Here is an 18,377-nt window from a genome sequence, read left to right on the forward strand (position 1 = left end):
CAATCACAAGCACTGAAATTGAAACTGTGATTAAAAATCATACAACAAACAGAAGCCCAGGACCACATGGCTTCACAGGTGGATTCTATCAAACATTTAGAGAAGAGCTAACACCTATCCTTCTCAAACTCAGCCAAAATATAGCAGAGGGAGGAACACTCCAAAACTCATTCTATGAGACCACCGTCAGCCTCATACCAAAACCAGACAAAGATGACACACAAAAAGAAAACTACAAGCCAATATCACTGATGAACATAGATGCAAAAATCCTCAGCAAAATACTAGCAAACAGAATCCAGCAGCACATTAAAAGGATCATATACCATGGTCAAGTGGGTTTATCCAGGGAATGCCAGGGTTCTTCAATATATGCAAATCAATCAATGTGATAAACCATACTAACAAACTGAAGGGTAAAAACCATATGATAATCTCAATAGATACAGAAAAAGCTTCTGAGAAAATTCAACACCCATTTATGATAAAAACTCTCCAGAAAGTAGGCATAGAGGGAACTTACCTCGACATAATAAAGGCTATATATGACAAACCCACAGCCAACATTGTTCTCAGTGGTGAAAAACTGAAGCCATTTCCGCTAAGATCAGGAACAAGACAAGGTTGCCCACTCCCACCACTGTTATTCAACATAGTTTTGGAAGTTTTAGCCACAGCAGAGAAGAAAACGAAATAAAAGGAATCCAAATCAGAAAAGAAGTAAAGCTGTCACTGTTTGCAGATGGCATGCTACTATACATAGAGAATCCTAAAGACTCTACCAGAAAACTCCTAGAGCTAATCAATGAATTTGGTAAAGTGGCGTATACAAAATTAATGTACAGAAATCTCTTGCATTCCTATACACCAATGATGAAAAGTCTGAAAGAGGAATTAAGGAAACACTCCCATTTACCATTGCAACAGAAAGAATAAAATACCTAGGAATAGGGCTTCCCTGGTGGCGCAGTGGTTGAGAGTCCACCTGCCGATGCAGGGAATACGGGTTCGTGCCCCGATCCGGGAAGATCCCACATGCCGTGGAGCGGCTGGGCCCGTGAGCCATGGCCACTGAGCCTGCGCGTCCGGAGCCTGTGCTCCGCAACGGGAGAGGCCACAGCAGTGAGAGGCCCGCATACCGCAGAAAAAAAACCAACCTAGGAATAAACCTACCTAAGGAGATAAAAGACCTGTATGCAGAAAACTATAAGACACTGATGATAGAAATTAAAGAGGAGGCAAACAGATGGAGAGATATACCATGTTGTTGGATTGAAAGAATCAACATTGTGAAAATGACTCTACTACCCAAAGCAATCTTCAGATTCAGTGCAATCCCTATGAAACTACCACTGGCATTTTTCACAGAACTAGAACAAAATATTTCACAATTTGTATGGAAACACAAAAGACCCCGAATAGCCAAAGCAATCTTGAGAAAGAAAAATGGAGCTGGAGGAATCAGGCTCCCTGACTTTATACTACAAAGCTTCAGTAATCAAGACAGTTTGGTACTGGCACAAAAACAGATATAAAGATCAATGGAACAGGATAGAAAGCCCAGAGATAAACCCACACACATATGGTCACCTTATCTTTGATAAAGGAGGCAAGAATATACAATGGAGAAAAGATAGCCTCTTCAATAAGTGGTGCTGGGAAAACTGGACAGCTACATGTAAAAGAATGAAATTAGAACACTCCCTAACCCTATACACAAAAATAAACTCAGAATGGACTGAAGACCTAAATGTAAGGCCAGACACTATAAAACACTTAGAGGCAAACATAGGCAGAACACTATGACATAAATCACAGCAAGATCCTTTTTGACCCACCTCCTAGAGAAATGGAAATAAAAACAAAAATAAACAAATGAGACCTAATGAAACTTGAAACCTTTTGCACAGCAAAGGAAACCATAAACAAGACCAAAAGACAACCCTCAGAATGGGAGAAAATATTTGCAAATGAAGCAACTGACAAAGGATTAATCTCCAAAATTTACAAGCAGCTCGTGCAGCTCAATAACAAAAAAACAAACAACCCAATCCAAAAATGGGCAGAAGACCTAAACAGACATTTCTCCAAAGAAGATATACAGATTGCCAACAAACACATGAAAGAATGCTCAGCATCATTAATCATGAGAGAAATTCAAATCAAAGCTACAATGAGGTATTACCTCACACCAGTCAGAATGGCCATCATCCAAAAATCTACAAACAATAGATGCTGGAGAGGGTGTGGAGAAAAGGGAACCCTCTTGCACTGTTGGTGGGAATGTAAATTGATACAGTCACTATGGAGAAGAGTATGGAGGTTCCTTAAAAAGCTAAAAATAGAACTACCATATGACCTAGTAATCCCACTACTGGGCATATACCCTGAGAAAACCAGAACTAAAAAAGAGTCATGTACCACAATGTTCATTGCAGCTCTATTTACAATGGCCAGGACATGGAAGTAACCTAAGTGTCCATGGACAGATGAAAGGATAAAGAAGATTTGGCTCATATATATACAATGGAATATTACTCAGCCATAAAAAGAAACGAAATTGAGGTGTTTGTAGTGAGTTGGATGGACCTAGAATCTGTCATACTAAGTGAAGTAACTCAGAAAGAGAAAAACAGATACTATATGCTAACACATTTTTATGGAATTAAAAAAAATGGTTTTGATGAACCTAGGGGCAGGGCAGTAATAAAGACTCAGACGTAGAGAATGGACTTAAGGATGGGGGAGGGGGAAGAGTAAGTTGGGTCAGTTCAGTGCTTTGTGACCACCTAGAGGGGTGGGATAGGGAGGGTGGGAGGGAGGGAGATGGGCGAGGGAGGGGATATGGGGATATAAGTATAGGTATAGCTGATTCACTTCGTTATACAGCAGAAACTAAGAACAATGTAAAGCGATTATACTCCAATAAAGATGTTTAAAAAAGCACATTTATTTTAGTCATTAAAAGTAATGTATCTCTGTTAGTAAAGAATACAGAATCTTTCTCATTTTTTTAAATCAGTTTCTTCCTGGGATTGCTCTGCCCTCAAGGTGTATTTCATTTAGAAATTGATTAAAACTGAGTTAGTGATCTTCATTTAGCTTATTGGCTTCTAGCCTTTCTCTAGAACCTACCTCTTCACTCTTTAATGTGGTCTTCCCTCTCTGTATCTTCTTCCCTTGGAGACAATTACCTATTGGTAGAGAAATTCTAGAATTTGTGTTAATGTTCATTCCCACAGTGTTTGGCTACTGAGCCTCCTTACTGCAAACAGATTCCAAATAGATTGTCTTCAGTATTCTCCTGCAGCATATTCATTTTGTGTGTCAGTTGGTAAATATTATTATGGAATAAGCATGGCATTGCTAATTAAATGTAATTGATAGTTTGGTCATTTTCCCCTCAAAAGTTAGAAGGAAGAAAAATACATTCTTATATTTTTGTTGATCTGTTACAATCAGGCTAATCATATGGAAACCAAGCACTTAACATTTAATTTTAGAAACCACTAATTCTTGCCTTCCTATTATTGAGTTGTTTCATGAGGTTAAATCAACAGTGCTACATGAAACAAAAGTGTTGCCTCCAAAAGGAAAGGCTTTTTGGATTCGCCTCATAGGCGGCTAGTAGTTGACCTTGAGCACCTTTTAAGATAGGGAAGAATTGAGCTCAAGATGACCTCCATATTTTGAGTCAAATCCAGCAATATTTAACAAAAGAAGTTTGAACTTAGTATGCACTCAATAAGTGATAGCTATGTAAGAAAGGGGATGTTGCTTTTTTTTGCTCATTCAAGAAAGATTATTTTTCGTCTCCACTGAGTAGAGAGTGAGGGGATGTGGTTAGGTTAAATGACAGAAAGAGTCTCCTTCTGGCTAGGATTTCTTTTGTGGTTATAAGCTCTCTTTTCCACAAGGGAAGTGGTTTTCAGAGTATAGAGCCACCAGCACTCTTTCTTCAGGTGACTGTTTTATCTATAATATGAAAATGTCTGTATTCTGGATTCTACTATGGATAGATAATTTACTTGCAATTTAAAAATTTTAGAACTGTGGTAAAATTTGGGGAACTAGCATGTGAGAACAGATTGGGTAGATGACCTATAAGTTCTTTGAGACCTTTGATGAGAATGATGACATGGTCCAACATATGAATAAAAATATTCTCTTAAAAGACTTCAATTTCTATCTTAAAGTGAAGTTAGAAGATTTTAAAAGGCTGATTTATTTGTAAAAAATTCAGTAAACAATAAAACTATGCATAATATACTAAAGAGTCAGAATCCTTTATATCAGATATCACATGGGGACCCAGGACTGGAGTTCACTGGAAACTCAGTTTCTTCAAGTACTATGTGTCTCCCTCTTGCTGGAAAAGACTGGTGGATGGGGACCTAAGTATTGTCCATATCTGCTTTGGCTATTATCACATGGCTTGGAACAAAAACACAAACCAATACAATTCTCTCACTTGTTTATTTGAATTAAACATAAAGAGAAGTTGCCAGTTAGTGGTGGAATCTGAGGTCAAATGGTCATGATCCTGAGAATTGGAGCAAACTTATGAATCAGTATAAACCATGGGGGCTTCTCTTCAGTGAAGAGCCGAGAGTGGAACAAGCATCCATAGAGAAATTGAGATGCCCTAAGGGAGAGATTATAGGTCTTCTCTGCTTCTAGTTTCTAGAAACCTCTTAAAAATACACCATCAGTCCTGAGATTCAAGATACTTACTGTATTTTTAAAATACATTTCACTTTACTTGCAATTTTATTTCTTCTCTTTGCAGCTAAACTAACCATACTAGAGTAATCAGTTTTACTTAAACACAAATAATTTTTGCAGGGATGTTTTCAAGAAGTGATGGTTTTTCACATTCTTTATTTCATTGCTTCATTTTACTTATACAGCAAATACATTTTTTTTCCTGATATACAACATTTATTATTAGTGTGAATAATTTTAAAGGATATGTTAGTGAAATTTTGGAAAACTGAATATAAAATACATTTGTATATTTTCATCCAAACCAATTTTCTATGATCAATTTTTATTTTTAGTAATTCCAATATATGCTATGTGCTCTTTTCTGAGTTACAAGTCGTATTCAGTGGTTAATGAGGATGGTATTGAACAATTCAATGAGGGGGAAAAAATACCAGCTTTGTAAATGTATAGAAGTAACTAGATATTTGATGCAACTTTTAAATTTCTGTGTGTATAGATATTACCTCGTTGACCTATACAAGAACTTGTTTTATTTTATTGAATAACGCTTCCAATTGGAGACTTATATGTGTCTACTTCAAAGCTTTTCTCTTACTCTTGATGGGATGTCATCTTCTCCCCAGCTGTGGCCATGGCAGCTGGATGTGGAGGAGGTGCAGGCTGACACCTGGCTCTGAGTCTTCCCTCCCCACCAAACCAATTTCTCTGGTGTTGTGGACAAGAAGGAAGCATATGGGAGGCATAAGTCTTTTGTCATGACTGCCCATGTATCAGAGGTGGATCAGTGTCTTCCCTTAGGCTTAGTCTGGTTTTAGCTGATGCTGGTAGTATCCGCTGGTATAAAGGTTTCTACCCAGATGGTGTACTTGGTTTTCTTTGAGTGGTATTTACCTTTACCTCAGCTCTCTCTGTCACCGAAGCATCCCTTAGAGGAGCAGATGTGTCTCCCCTGCTTTTTCCCAGCAGAACCTACTTCAACTCCTTCTTTGGACTGCACATCCCATCAACTGGTCCAGCAACTGTCCAGACATTCTCAGCCCATCTCTGTGCTCTTTTCTGTGGAGCTGAGACATTTATCTTTATGTTCTGAGGGTTGTGGGGAGTTGGGACGAGGTGTCTAGGAACATCAAACCTTAAGCTCCACTGGCATGGGCTGCTTCAGTGGTCTTCATCGTTCATAAATCTCTAAGCCAGAAAGAGGCATCATTCTTTATGTTCAAGATTGAGCTTTAAACTTTAAATCTGTGAAGCACTCACTTCCTTCCCTCTCCACAGTAGGGGAAATGGAACAAAAGTGATAATATAACAAACCTTTAGAGTTCTCCAAAGAACTCTCCCCCAAGAATTCCTTAGCATACTCCTTCCCAGAGTATTGTCAGCAAAGACCTGAGGGCTCTGCAGCTCAGCTTCCCTCCGGCCAGAGAACTAGATGTTTTTAACTTTTTCTTTCTGGAAACTTCAGTCCTCAGAAATGGTAACCTTGACTTTTCAGAGGGGAAACATCCCTGATTTCAATATCTTTTCTTCACAAACACTGTAGTACCCATCTCATACGGCTTCCTGGTCTTTTTGGATGTGAGGATTAGTAGGGGATCGACCACTTGGTGAAAACTCTGCACTGTGCCTCTGAAGTCCTGCAGGGAGCTTGCTGGCTCCAGCTTCAGCTGAGGACAGCTCCTTGTCAGTGGGGATAACTTTTGCCTTTTGTTCAGAATAACACAGAAAATCCCACTTTACCTATAAATTAGAGAAAATAGTTGTCCCCATCTCAACATTTTATTCAGTGCTTTTCTTTCTTTTTTTTAAATTTTTTTTCAGTGCTTTTCAAATAATTGGAATTCAGTAAACATTTGTTAAAAATAAAGACAGGAACAGTTTGGATAAGTTCAACTTTAATTTCAAGAAAAAAATTTAAGAAGCTTCCAAGAGAGATGGAAAATGTTTGATAGAATGAAAGGCTATATATAGAGGTTAGAATGGATTTATGAGAAGATATCAGGTCCAACTAATCTGACATAATTCCCTGCTGACATTCTCTGATGAAAATTAATGATTGGAAGATGATGTATTAAGATACTATATACAATTTAACTCAGGCAAAGTGGTGCATTTTATAAAATAGTAGTGAAAAGGGATTTGGGAATCAGTATTAAAACAAAAAGCCAACGAATAGAAATAAATATCAAGTTTTAGGCTATGCCTATACAGGATGAAGATATCAACTATTCCAGTTTGTGTCTTTTTTAAAAAACTCATTTGACTTTTATTTGACTGACTTGACCAAATTGACTTGCTGTTTTGGAGCCATGGAAACAGAGTTGTAATGTGCTATTGGATGAGACAAAATAAATGCAGATGGGCTTGGCTATTTATGGAATTTAAAAAAATGTTTATATTGTTATTTGTGGGATTGACTTGTGTAATACAATTACTCGTTCACATTTCCTTTGAAGTTTCCCCATTTTTTTTTTCAAATGGAGAATTATATTCAGAGTAGGGTAGATTTAAGGAAGATTTGGAAATAGGGAGTTGTCAGTTTCTGCTTATTGTAGGTACCCTGGCCTTTTGGAATTCTGTAAGTCCCTTATTCCTCTTCAGAAGCATCCCCTACTGAAATCATAGTGCATTGGCTCTTCACTGTCTCTCCCACTAGACATAGTAAACTACTTAGAGACTATACCCTATTTATCTTTGCATTACCAGCAATTATCACAGAACCTAGAAGATAGTAGGCACATAATAATGGCTTAATGCATGAATGAATAATTATTAGAAACCCCCATACTAGTCTTACAACCTAACCCAGTTGCCCAGCGTTCCTTGAAATGTTGGTTTCTCTCTAACCTCTGATATGGTTACTCAGTTCCTGATTCATGGATGAGTTCATGATTGGTATTAGGATTGTCTCCTGAAATTTATCTTGTTTGCTGGGACATTGCCAACTTCCCAGGCCTTGCCAGCCCACTAGCCAGCATGGAACCCAACCACCAGCCCTCAATTGCAGAGCTATTTCAAACTGATCATGTCTCCTGGGAACCATTACAAAACCTTTTGTGTGACCATGATCATTGTCTGAGGGAGGCTCCTGCTTCCATGTTTGTGACTGGAGTCTCAACCAGCTCAGAATTTTTGAATATTGATATCAGTAAAAAATGAGATCCAACTTCCCTGCTGCTTTGGATACTGGAATTTTTACTGCTGGGACCATTTCAGCTCATAGGAGGCTAGTTCTTAGTTTGAGTTTGTCCTGTGGCTCCAGAACAATTTGTCCCTGTGTTCTTCCCTTGTCCCACAAGCAGACAGGCAGAATGAGATAACGTTCAAGCTGCTTCAAGCTAAGGTCATCCTGGAATGTAATAGCCTTTTGCATTCCTCTATTCTTATTTCAGCCACCCCTTCTGTCCACAAGAACTTGCTATCCATGCTGCTCTTAGAGACTGAGGGTCTTCCAATGTACACTAAGTTATTGCTCTATTGACTAGAGTTTTCCCCTTGGACCAATCACCTGCCTCTATTTCATCCCCTCAGGACCATGGTCTCTACATCTACCTCTTGGATTGATCAGGGAAATTGGGCAATAAATATTTAATACATACTGAAAATTTTGTAGGTCTCATGTATTGTATTGAAACACCCCCAAGATAAATAAAAGCATCCCCAGAACTAATTGAACTATGTGGGGTTCTTCTGAATAAAATATGTAGGAACAAGAACAAATGAAAAAAAATGTTGGGCATTGTATAAGCTATTAAATCTATTGATGCATCTGAGTAACATGGTTGATGACTTGTGATAAAACACACATTTTTGTGGAAGATATTTCAAAGAATAGAAGCAGCCCTTTTATTTTTTTTTAGAAAAAAAATTTTTTAATTAATTTATTTTTGGCTGCGTTGGGTCCTCGTTGCTGTGCGTGGGCTTTCTCTACTTGCAGTGAGTGGGTGCTACTCTTCGTTGTGGTACGCCGGCTTCTTATTGTGGTGGCTTCTCTTGTTGCGGAGCACCGGCTCTAGGTGCGCAGGCTTCAGTAGTTGTGGTGCATGGGCTTAGTTGCTCCGTGCCATGTGGGATCTTCCCGGACCAGGGCTCAAACCCGTGTCCCTTCCATTGGCAGGCGGATTCTTAACCACTGCGCCACCAGGGAAGTCCCTTTTTTTTTTTTAAATTGAGGAGCAGCCTTTTCATTTGAAAAGGAAAAGATAATATTTGTGAAATTTGGGCAACTTTAAAAAAGATGTATTCATCACCTGTTGAGGACTTTCTGATAATTGATAATTTGAACTTTTTAAAGAAAAGCAATGCCAGTCAATTAAATTCACATTTATTGCATTCAAACTCTCTTATCCCTGTCCATTCATCTATGTGATACTCACCTTAAGATTTTGGAGGCTACCAAAAAAACCAACCCCTGATAATTTATTTTCTTTTCTGATTGTGTTTCCAATGACAGTTATCCCCAACTTGCCCCATTTCCTGCACTATCTCAAACACATTTTACTTCCTTTTCCCTTAGCAGATATCATTAAGCATTATATTACTGAAGCGATTAAAACCATCTGATAAACTATCTCTATTTAATATTTCTTCACATTTTGACCAAATTTTTCTATTTCTCTAAGATTTTGGAGGAAGAAATATCTCTTCTTGTCAAGGCTAATCCTCTGTTTTTGCATAGAATCTCATCCCCCAGCCTCCAATAAGACAGTGCTACAGAGTCAGGTGCTATATCATTGCATGTATCATCATGTCTCTTATAAAAAATAATCCTTCATTTTCTGTCTTTATCACTTAATATTGAAGTTTTATATCTCTTCCCTTTTATTGCAAAACTCAGTAGACTAGCTTTTGAGTACTGCTTGCTATTCCTTACAATTTTAACCTAGCCCTTCCTTAACCAAGTTCCATTAGCCTTGAATGCTCATCATTCTACTCAAACTGTTTTTTTTCAGGATTGACAATAATCTCTTAATTAGTTCTATGTATTCTTCTTAGGCTTCATCTTCCTCAACCTCCTTGCAATATATGATACAGTTAACCCCCTATCTCTTCTCAGATAGCTCTCTTTGCTTTCATAACACCATACTCTCTAAATCCTCTTTCTACATTAAAAAAAGAATAACAGTTTTATTGATATATCATTCACATACCATATGAATGATTTTTAGCCAATGGAATGTGAATGAAAGTTATGCATGCCAAGACTTTCCCATAGCCACTTGTAAAGCTATTTTTCATGCTATTCCCATTTTTGGCTTGATTGTGAACTAATAAGCCACTATGTTGAAGGTGGTGGAGGCACCAGACGGAAGGAAAAAAGGAAGCAGACTCTCCGAATCACTGGAGAGGAGCCTACTGCCACTATGAAGCACTTTCTTGGACTTAGTGTGGGCAAGAAATACATGCATTTATGTTTAAGCTTTTGTTCACTTTCAGGTTTGTTGTAATAGCAGCTAGTGTAAACTCAACTAACATAAGAATGATAACAGCAACTTATAAATGCTCCATCATCATGTGAAAGTCAGCTGTGCCAACATTCAATATTTTTATATGCCAAATTCATTATTGAAAAACAATGTTTAATTTTCTTTATTACTGTAAGTAAATGTTTTAATATACTAATTTGCCATTTGTATTTATTTTTGTAAATTGCCCAGTTGTTTCTTTGTTAATATTTCTCTGAAGGTGTTTGTATGTCCTGATGGATTCTTCACATTTTAAGAATATAGCATTTTATCTGTCATATTGATTACAAATTCTTTTTCACAATTTTTTATTTTGTCATAATTTTTATTTTGGTGTGCTTTGACTTTTAATAATTTTATATAGAAAAAATTCCTTATTAGTTTTCTTTTATATTATTCCTTTATTGTTTCTACCTTTGCTGTCATTTCCCAAAAGTCCTTCCTCATTCTGGAATTATATCCTAGTAGCTTCATAAAATTTTTAAAACATTTAAATCTTTAATCAATCTGGAATTTAATTTAGTATAAAATTCTTTTTGTCTTTAATGTTTGGTCCAAAATCTTACTCATAGTAGGTACTTAATAAATAATTGTTAAATTTAGTTGTCTCCTTTAAAAACTTAATGTTGGATTAGATCAGTGGTTCTTACAGTGTAATCCTTAGACCATTATAATCAGCATCACCTGGGAACTTGTTAGAAATGCAGATTATTCAGCCCCACCCTAGACCTTTGGAAGGCCCAGAAATCTGTGGTTTAGCAAGCATCCAGGTGATTCTGCGGCAGGTTAAAGTTCACAGTCCCTGGAATGGAAAATGCATAAGGCTTCTTCCAGCCAAAATTTCTGAGAATTCATGTTTTTCCCTGTTAATGAAGCCCACTGCTGTGGAAACATGATTCTCCTCTTATTTTTTAGCACAGTAGGAAATAGAGAAGAATATGTTCAAAGGCTATCCCTTCTGGGGCCTCCATTCTCCATGCTTCTGTTTGCTTCAGATGCCAATTTCCCAGGAAGCTTTCTCCAGAACATCCCAGCAAATCTTTTCTTCCCATGCAATACATTGCTCTGAATGTTTTCCAGTGCTCTTTCTCTTGCCTGCACATATTTCTCTTATATCAAAACTGATATTAACCATGTCAAAGATGTGATGGTGAGATTAAGTGCATTTGTGTAGAGGGTCATGGTGAGCAAGGTTTAGGTGACAGGCATAGGGATTCAAGCAAGAGGAATAAGAGAATGTCACCCAGCCATAGACTAGGCCTAGTTATTTCTTTTGAGTGTGTGTGTGTGTGTGTGTGTGTGTGTGTGTGTGTGTGTGTGTGTATTCCTACTTTAAAAAGTCCCAGTATGTGCTGTTGCTTTACTGGAAAACCGGAAATGCCAATCCCATTTCTTGAGGATAAGACATTGCTGCAGGGCTGCTGACCTTGGAGAATTTTCTGACCTGGCAGACAGCGAGGGGAATGCCTAGGGCGTTGCTTTCCCACCAGGCTCTCCTTTGGAGAGGAATGTTAGACCTGACAACTTGATCACTGCTGCAATTTCCGGTGCTCTTAATAGGAAGGAACGTGTGTTTGGGGCTAGAGAGGGAGGGAGGTCCTTGGCAGGCTGAGCGTGCTGATCTTTTCACGCGCTCTACTGTCTCTTCCTCTCTGTTGCTGCAGTTGGGTTTGCTCGCTGTCTCCGACCCAGCGAGCTGATGGGCGCTGCCTGCTGCGCGTGTCAAAGCCGCCTGGTGCAGGCAGCTGCATTCCCTGACTTGACATCTCATCCCTCATCCTTCCTCAGATCTCGTCAACCTACACGGTCTGCTTTGCCAACAGCTGATAGGGAAATGACTGAGGGGAAGGCAGTGACAGCAATAGCTGTTCGGCATTCATTTTCCCTTTGGTTTTTGCTGCACAGAAAATTCCGGGACTGATGAGGTCTGAGCTGCAGAGGAGACGTAGAGGAGCATTGGGTTTGAGGAAGGTGGGACACTCAGACATCTGCCCTTTCTTCTCCTACAATACAATGAAAGTTGGGACAAGTGGTCTCTGGCAATGATTTAATGCCTCCTTTGTTCAGACATTTGTCCATTAACATAGTAGTGTTGACAGATGCATGGAGAGTTGTGTGTTGTCACCAAGACTCAGAGACTATATATTTCTGTTTCCTGTGTATCATTCATAGGACCTTTTATAAATTCAGAGGCAAAACAGGGAATTAGGCTCCTGCTATTATTGGTGTTCTTGCTTCTTCCTTGTTCTCATTACCAAAATGACTTCCCATAGCACCTACTTACACAGCTCAGGGCTGTACAAGGAGAAGAAGGTGGGAACAGATGCCACCCTGCCTCCAGGAGTTTGTAATCCAGGACAAATTGCCCAGATAGAGACAAACCTTATTTCTGTATCCTTTTCTTCTTTGTTACCTGCCATATAGCTTGTCCTTGTGGATGGGGTACACAAACTTTATTCTCAGGCCTACATTCCCAGTCTTAGCTTGATCATTCACTAGCTGTGTGACCTTGGTCAACTCATTTAACTCTTCTGAGTCTCTACTTCCTCATTTATAAAATGGGTGCAACAATGAAGCCTGTTACAGGGATGTTGCAAGATTAGGGTTAGTGTTTATAAACTAAGCCTACAGTGAGTGTTCAATTCCTGGTAGTTGCTGATATTTTGGAAAGTGAATCTAATGATATGTGTGTGGATATCACATTTCTTGTGATGTGTATGGATGGATTCAGAGCCCTGGATGAGTACAAAGAAGTTAAGTTTTAGAAACCTATTACTACAGATTAGTAGTCCTCTCTTCCACTGCCCCATCTATATCCCTTCTCCACAGAATCAGGTTATGAAGCTAGCATAAAATGCTTAAGTTACCTGCATAGATATTGTCCACATGATAGATTCATAACACATTTTATCTGGATAGGTTAGCCTGAACATAACATTTCAGTTAACCAAATTCTGCTTCTGAGTGATTTAAAGATACTGGATTTTGATTAATTCCCCTCAACTAAAGTTAGAAATGGTTACAGTTATTGAGTAATGTAGCTTATGGAGAGGGTTCCATATGGTGGTACCTTTTTCTTTAATTAAAAATCATGACTTTAAATATTATGTTCTTTGCTGCATTTATGTAATAGTTTAACTTGATAATTTGTTCATGTATACTAGGATTCTCCACTATAATTAAATTGAAGAACACGGTTACAGATTAAATGATAATTATGTTTGATCCCTTTGCATGATCAGTTAATATTGGCTGTGTTTATGTTGGATACAGCTCAAATAGGATGACGGATAGGTGAGGTGGGGTTTTTTCACATCGATGTTTCACTAATCCTGTAACTCCATGGGCCAATTTTCCATTACAGTCTCATCAGATAGGTGCTCCTTTGACTTCCTTTCTGAGCAGAAAAACGAGCCTTCTGATGTCTTCATGTTTTTGCCCTCAGCCAGTTATGTAACAGTTTCCTACAGTACTTGCATAGAATTCGTACTTCTCAAAGTCCTTTCACTTGAACTCCATGACACTGACCCCATTTCTAGTTTCCTCCTTGATTCCTCCATATATGAAGAAAAATGCCAACTGCCAAATGATGTGTAGGAAAAGTGGGGATAATTCTTTGGAATGTTAAGCATTTTTCCTTAAGAGTTTGAAGGTCCAGTATATTTTGAAAGCATAGGGCCATTTTTGGAAGAAGAGAAGGAAGATGGAATTCACAGTCTTGGCATTCTTTCACATTCCAGAAGCTGGAGCATGTGTGTGTAGGGGGATTTCTTGGTTATATCAATCATATTCTACCTCCTTTGTTGTTTGACCAATTGATGTATGAATTACCACAACAAGATTATAAGCAACTTGAAGTCAAAGAATCTTTTTTAGAAGTTTATTTGCCTCAAGATGCTTAGCATAGTGTAGGGAAATTAAGTACTCAGTGGTTTCTTGCTGAATGGAATTTAGAGAGACTTTCTGCTTCTCACTGCCTACCTGACATCAGGTTGCTTGAAGTTGGCTCATGGGAACTTGTTCATTATGCCTGCTCCATGGATAGTAAGGCAAATGAGTATAAGAAGGGTCAATGAGATACAAACAGAGTCAGATTGGGATAAATGGACCATGCCCTTTTTTGGTACTTTGTGACTCCAAATTACTTTTAGTAATAGAAGCTCATTAAATTTTCACAAAGTGGTGATGTGAAATCCGCCCCAAAATATGTGAATTGCTTAAAAATAATGTCTCATAGACGTTAAACTGAAAACAAGAAAAATTCCCGAGGCAGAGCTGATGTCTGTTGCATGGTAACATGGGGCCAGTGGAGATCTGTTTCAGGAATGAACATCTTCCTAACCAGAGCTAGAGTCACAGATACGTAAAACTGACAGCCACATACATGCCCAAGAAACATACTTTGATACTGAGATTTGAGAATATTGCTGCAGCCCCTACCACTGTTAATGTTATCACTTGGTGGCTAAAGAGTGTTGAAAAGCAAGGGATTGTGGGAAAAGAGGTAGACCAAGTATTTTAAAATGAACACAATATCTCATTATTAAGTACATTATATCCCTACTTATTGAGATAAATCCTCGTCTTTGAGCCGGGAATGGTCATGGAAATGGTAATTTCTCTTGTCAAATCCTCCTCTTTGAGCCAGGGATGGTCATTCGAAATGGTAATTTCTCTTGTCCAAGTGATTTATTTATTTTGTCCTTCTCCGGTTTCTCTAAGGTAGTCTGGGATAAGCCTGATCACCTGGTAGAAATTGCTTGAAGCAGTTGTTGTGATAAGTCAGGGAGTGAAAGAGGGATGTGCTGACTTCTTGAGTGTTTCGGTGGACTTGGTAGAAAATGGCAACATCTTTGACATGTGATCCTTGGTTTCACCTCTCCTGATGCTTTGTTCATGACTGAAGCTTGGGGTACTTGTTTTCCTGACACAGTTTACCACTGCCTAACTATAGTAGACCTCTCAGGGACATTTCCAAGAAAGGGAAGGCAGACAAATTCTGTCCTTGCATGAAAAAAAGGGTGGTTATGGACATTTGTGTGAAAAGCTGAAATGTGACATGTTTATGACTAAAAATACAGGCTGGCAATGCCATCTCCAGGGTGGGAAAGTTTTATTTTGTAATTTCTTTTCTTTTTTTCTTTTGGCTGTGTTTGGTCTTTGTTGCTGCATGTGGGCTTTATCTAGTTGCAACGAGCGAGGGCTACTCTTCGTTGTGGTGTGCTGGCTTCTCATTACGGTGGCTTCTCTTGTTGCAGAGCATGGGCTCTAGGCGCATGGTCTCAGTAGTTGTGGCACACGGGCTTAGTTGCTCCACGACATGTGGCATCTTCCTGGACCAGGGCTCAAACCTGCATCCCCTGCATTGGCAGGTGGATTCTTAACCACTGTGCCACCAGGGAAGTCCCTATTTTGTAATTTCTATAACTTGAAAGACTTGGTGTTTTTGTCCTCTAAGTTTTAATTTATTGGTGTTTGATATCTGCTTGTAAAATATGGACTTTCGGGGAAGTAGTATTTTGATGCCAACCAACAGATTAAAAACCAGAATTCATAATTTTCTAACTAGAGTCTTAAAAACCCTATAGTTATAGTAACTTGCAGGAACAATGAGGTAACCAAGAACTTTGTGACTTCATAAATGGGGACTATAAATGATGGTTTATGAACCCTATAATATCAGACCCTCTTGTTGGGGTTCCCTTTGGTTTGCTGGTACATCTGTGTGGTACATTTCAGGCATTTGGCAAAACTTAGCTCTTAATCTTAAATATTATCATAATGTACATTAAAAAAATGTTCCTGACTTTGGAACTTGATTATAAGTTCTAAATTTTGATTATACAATATCATTCACTAAAAAATATAATGTTTTTAAAGTTATTCAATTTAAAACATTGTCTCTCACATCTTATGGATTTTTCAAAAAATTAAACTGTTTAACAAAAAAGTATACCTAAAAATCCTGTTTAGAAGATCACCAATCTCTTATCATTTCACTGAGATTATTTCCCACTATTTCTTGTTAAAATTTATTTTGAGTGCCAGATTTCATCAGATTTTCACCATTTCACGTAAGCCTCTACCACACAAAAGCAATGAACTGATTAATAAATGTTAAACAGTAAATTCATACATGAAAATATAAACCTTTATTGCTAAAGTTAAACAATATTAATACAGTTAGCCTCAAGAAATTCATGTTTCTGCAAGGACTCTATGGGTAATAGGTGTTAAACCATTCACGAGTATATGGCTGTAAAGGCCCCCACCAGAGGGGCACAGCAGGTTTTTGAGACTCTCATGTACCTGCTCTGTGGTTGGTTTGATTCTCCAATTTTACCACCTTCTTTCTGAGGCTAGACCTGGAGTTTTCCCTTAATTCCTTGGCTTTACTTCTGATTTAGGCTTCGTGACACGTGTCAGACTTCTAGGATTCCTGTACTGGTCTTTGAGCTGCTGCATCAGCTACCCCTCAGATTGCTAAGGCTAGATTTCTCAAGTCAGCAGGTGTCTGTACCTGAATTCTTTTTTGTCACTGCTTGACTTGACTAAGCTTGGAGTTGGCTGTGCTTTGTGTCCTAGTTTCAGTAAAACTCCATGAGAGCAGGGACTGACCACTTTACAGTAACAGTCTAGCAATTTCAGAAATGAGCTATGGAAAGCAGAAGAGGGAGGTTCCAAAGGTATCCTAGAGTGAAAATTTTGGTATAGTCAATAACACCTACACGTTTTCTTAGTCTTTAGTTTAAATATTAGTTGCTGGGTTTACTTAAAGAAAATTGCAGCTTCTTTCCTAATTTTCTTCTAGGCTTTATTTTTATTTTTTTATTTTTAAAATTTATTTGTTTATTTTTGTCTGTGCTGGTCTTTGTTGCTGCACGTGGGCTTTCTCTAGTTGTGGAGAGCGGGGGCTACTCTTCATTGCGGTGCATGGGCTTCTCATTGCTCTTGTTGCGGAGCCCGGGCTCTAGACACGCGGGCTTCAGTAGTTGTGGCTCGCGGGCTCTAGAGCGAAAGCTCAATAGTTGTGGTGCACAGGCTTGGTTGCTCCACAGCATGTGGGATCTTCCTGGACCAGGGCTTGAACCCGTGTCCCCTGCATTAGCAGGCGGATTCTTAACCATTCCGCCACCAGGGAAGTCCTTCTTCTAGGCTTTAATTTGCAGAATGGAATGACATTCTTGCTCTTCACATTTTTGGGAAAGAATGGAATAGAGTGGTTGAATTAAGAAAAAGAAGTAACATTGTGAAGTAACCCAGTGATTTGAAGCTATGTGGCTTTGATTGGAGCCTCATTTAAAAGAGGATGGCTCAGTAAGTAACACAGGCAAATCAAATCAGTGGACATTTTATTAATTTGTCTCATAAAAAAAGAGTCAATCAGTATCATACCTACGGGAATATTCACATAGAATCAGATTCAAATATGATTAATTAAAAGGAATTTCCAAGAGTAGCTCAGCATAATGCCAAATTAAAGAGTGAATGCACCTGAGGAGCTAGACGCACTAAGGGAATTCAGGAAGAAGCTGTGGTTAGTACCAGCAAGAGTCTTGGGGAATGAGACTCAAGGTCAGAGATTAGAATCAAGAAAAGTTGGATAAATTTTACTAGTTCCAAAGAACAATGCTCAAAGAAGACAGAGGCAAAAATCAAGAAAAATCAGAAGAAGATGTATTGTGTTCTAAGGCTCTGGGGCCTGCTTACATTGATGACCTGGTGGGAGCTACCTAGGGTAGCATATGAGACAGAAAGACCTGGAAGCCACAGAGGGCCAGGAACCTGGGAGAGAGGTGAAAATGTAGCCAGGAAAGGACTCCAGATTGAAAGCTGAGAGGAATTGAATTAGGTAATAATCTGGCAGGACCAGAAGAAGATGGAAATTTTGGTTGGGTATCAATGTTAGTATGTTGAAAAATGTAGGCTGAGGTTTGGGTGAACTCTGGGGTGATCTTGAAGTAATCATGCAGAATAGACACTGAGCATTCACTCTGAGTGAATTTACTAGTTCTGTTCACACATGTGTTTTGTGCATCTGTTGTGTAAGCCACACTAGAGTTGACATTATGGGAAAAAACGGAAGCAAATGAGACATGTCTCTTGTCCTTGTTTTAGTCAGTATGGTCAGGATGTGGCCTGGTACCTCACAGGCACTTACATATTTTTTGACTGTCTTTTTTTGTG

This window comes from Orcinus orca, chromosome 13 (assembly GCF_937001465.1).
Source record: "Orcinus orca chromosome 13, mOrcOrc1.1, whole genome shotgun sequence".
Lineage (NCBI taxonomy): Eukaryota > Metazoa > Chordata > Mammalia > Artiodactyla > Delphinidae > Orcinus > Orcinus orca.